Below are 557 nucleotides of genomic sequence, written 5' to 3'. Positions count from 1 at the left end.
CAGGCTGCGCTCCGCTCTGGACCCCGCCTGGCCGCGCTCCCCCCCCCGCGGCGGGAGGGGGCGGGGCGGGGCGCTGTCGGTGGGGTCCCCTCCCCGCGGCCCCCGGGAGGCCAGTCACCGATCCCCAACATGACGCGCCGGGCTGCAGCGCAGACTTTTCTCGAAGGGCTGCGCAACCATCTCCAGAGTCGCGCTCCCAGCCCAGCGGCGTCCCCCACCTGCCTGGCGCGGCCTGCGTCTGGGGACCCGGCCACCGCGGGCCAAACCGCTCTTTCTCCGCAGAGGGAAGGCCTGCGCGGGGCACGCACGACGACCCTTATCACCGGTTGGGGTGATCGTCCCGATGGCTCTGGCGAGGTCCCCGCCGCCAGCCCCTCCCCAGGCAGCTCCCCGCGCCACCTGCGGCGCAGCAACGCGTTCTCAAGCCTGAGCGCACCTCACCTGGAGGGCGTGCAAAAGCAGATCGCCACCAGCTGCCTTTCTGACACGCTCCCGCCAACGCGCTGCTGGGCCTGGGACCAGACTTGGAGGCCCAGGGCCCTAAGGTCTTCCTGGGG

This window comes from Propithecus coquereli, unplaced genomic scaffold (assembly GCF_000956105.1).
Source record: "Propithecus coquereli isolate 6110/MARCELLA unplaced genomic scaffold, Pcoq_1.0 Scaffold27, whole genome shotgun sequence".
Classification (NCBI taxonomy): Eukaryota; Metazoa; Chordata; class Mammalia; order Primates; family Indriidae; genus Propithecus; species Propithecus coquereli.
Note: the sequence above shows the minus strand (reverse complement) of the source record.